The sequence below is a fragment of the Arabidopsis lyrata genome (genome assembly GCF_000004255.2).
Source record: "Arabidopsis lyrata subsp. lyrata unplaced genomic scaffold ARALYscaffold_880, whole genome shotgun sequence".
Taxonomy (NCBI): domain Eukaryota; kingdom Viridiplantae; phylum Streptophyta; class Magnoliopsida; order Brassicales; family Brassicaceae; genus Arabidopsis; species Arabidopsis lyrata.
This window is the reverse complement of record NW_003301996.1, coordinates 1,833-4,021: the sequence shown is the minus strand read 5'-3', so window position 1 is coordinate 4,021 and position 2,189 is coordinate 1,833. Positions and strand designations below refer to the sequence as shown.

General features: G+C 37.2%; 1 pseudogene across 1 annotated transcript; it reads right to left on the bottom strand.

Annotated features, from left to right (window-relative positions):
- Positions 1-4: 4 nt before the first annotated feature.
- Positions 5-2,186, bottom strand: LOC9298299 (annotated as a pseudogene). The gene is made up of 8 exons (XR_002330381.1): positions 2,155-2,186; positions 1,917-2,065; positions 1,692-1,828; positions 1,463-1,612; positions 855-1,291; positions 552-691; positions 113-452; positions 5-25 (listed from the first exon to the last, which is right to left on the bottom strand). The product of XR_002330381.1 is annotated as a putative BPI/LBP family protein At3g20270 (transcript).
- Positions 2,187-2,189: the final 3 nt, after the last annotated feature.

Here is a 2,189-nt window from a genome sequence, read left to right as displayed (position 1 = left end):
CCGATACTAAATGCATCACCTGAGCCTGGATCAAAACCAATCCTACAAGATTACAAACTTTCTTGTTCCACCATACTCATCAATCAGTCTATATCAAGATTTGAGAACTTACATTGAAGTAGACAAGTGTTGCAGAGTTGAAAACTTCTTCTTCTACTGAAATTGTCACCATTCTCTTTACCCCACCAAAGACGGAAGAAGAACGAGATCCTGAAACTTTAACATCATCACCCTTTGGCAAGAATAAACCATTAATGTCAACTTCAACCGACGAATTCCCTAAGACAGGGTTGCCTGTAAAAGTGAGATTCACTGCAGCAGCGTCATCAATCTTTCTCTGTTTTGGAAGTGATTGCAAGAAAGAATCGAGCTTCTTCATATTTTCTACAATTTTAGTAGAGACAGTCTTTTCAACAGTAGATATAATCATCTTTTGAAATGCATCAACCACCCTGCAAAAAGAAAACTAAATAAACTTTCTTCATCTTTTCTTTCTAATCTTGGAATAAAGAGATTAGAGATACGAAAACTTATGTAACATTTAATAATACCCTTGATATAGCCAAGAAGCACCACCATTGATATGAATATCAATATTTTCCACTGTACAATCATTTTCTCGTGATACAATCTTTAGACTTCCATTATCATTAACCAAAGTGGCAGTGATTTTCAAATCCATTCCTTTAACCTTCATCATCAGAAGCATTCACCTGTTAAGCTAAACAATGTCTGAACAAGAGAAAATGAGATGAACACAAACAGAACTAAAAAGACCCAATTTGGTTTTCGATAGTTTCAGAACATGAACCAAAAACCCACTTCAAAAGCACAACACTTTTCCAGAGTTTTACCTCGACAGAAGCATCTCCATGATCAGAAATCTCAAAGAAGGAAGCTCTATAAGTATAAGACCAGTCCATGCTCAAATTTGCTGTAGCACCTAAAACACTCAAAACAATTCCATCTTTTCTCGTCTCGATCTTCGAAGACTGGACATGAACTGCATCAATCTGAATATTCGATAGACCCATTCGAACTTTCCCGATTAAAGGGATCTTAACCTTATTCTCAATGTCTGGTAGCTGAAGCGGAAGCGTCACAGTGATCACTTTCTTGATAAGGTAATCTTTCGCAAAGTCAAGACCCATTTCCGAGACGAGTATCGAAATGTGACCGCCATTGTTGGATTGCGCCAAGGTCGATGACACCGAGACGAAGAGAACCAGAATCGTCATTACTTTCATGAGACCCATTTCCAAGAAGAAGAAGAATAAAGTGGATAACAGAACTTAGCAAGTAACGAAGAAGTTAAAATAGTCAACAAAACGTTTGACTTTTGCTTTAAAACTAACCACGAATTATACATGGCCAAGAATCTGCATTTTATACGTCTTTCTTTTTTACAAGATGCAGACTTTAGATGTCTTATGTACAAGTAAGTTTAATAGCCTAACCAAACATAAGGTATTGTTTGAAACTTCTTCTTGGCAATTCCTATTAGGTCGCAATACTCTGAATGATCAAGCAAGTCGCGGAAATCCACAAACAGTTTCTCAAACACCTTCCACTGGATTTTGATCGGTCTTGAATATGGATATGGAAGAAAGCCCTGTATCTCTTAGAGAGTTAGTTTCTACAAGAAAAAAGAGATTTTTGAAAGGTTAGTGGACATTATTTTCCTTTCTTACATCATATTCTTGTGCGATTGATTTCAGCACGATGAAAGTATGTTTAGTGTCCTCTAAATTGTCGAGAAGAGCCAGCCAGATCTTTGTAGCAAGCTCATCAGCTTCTTCTTTCGATTTGCCACAAACACTCAGTTGGTCTGCACAAGAATATAAGATGAAATGTCATTAGCAATGATCATTTTGGTATTCTTTAAGCAGAGTCAAATGCATACCAACCTAGCTTACCGATCAGGGTTCCATGCAAAATGCCTGAAGCAGGCATAGTGGAAAGTTGAAGCTGATCTTTCAAAAACAAGTAAATATGTCCAAGCATCTCATCTATGTCTGTATCCACAGCTAATATGTTCCTGCTGATGTATAAAGCCACATATCTCCTGCAGCTAAAAGGCTATTAAGTTCCTTGAATCTAACTAAGACATTAAGCTAGTTTCTTCACAGATATTATCAAGTGTGTTCCAGTCACCGTTTGCTTAATCCTTGACGGATTGGTCCAATCCA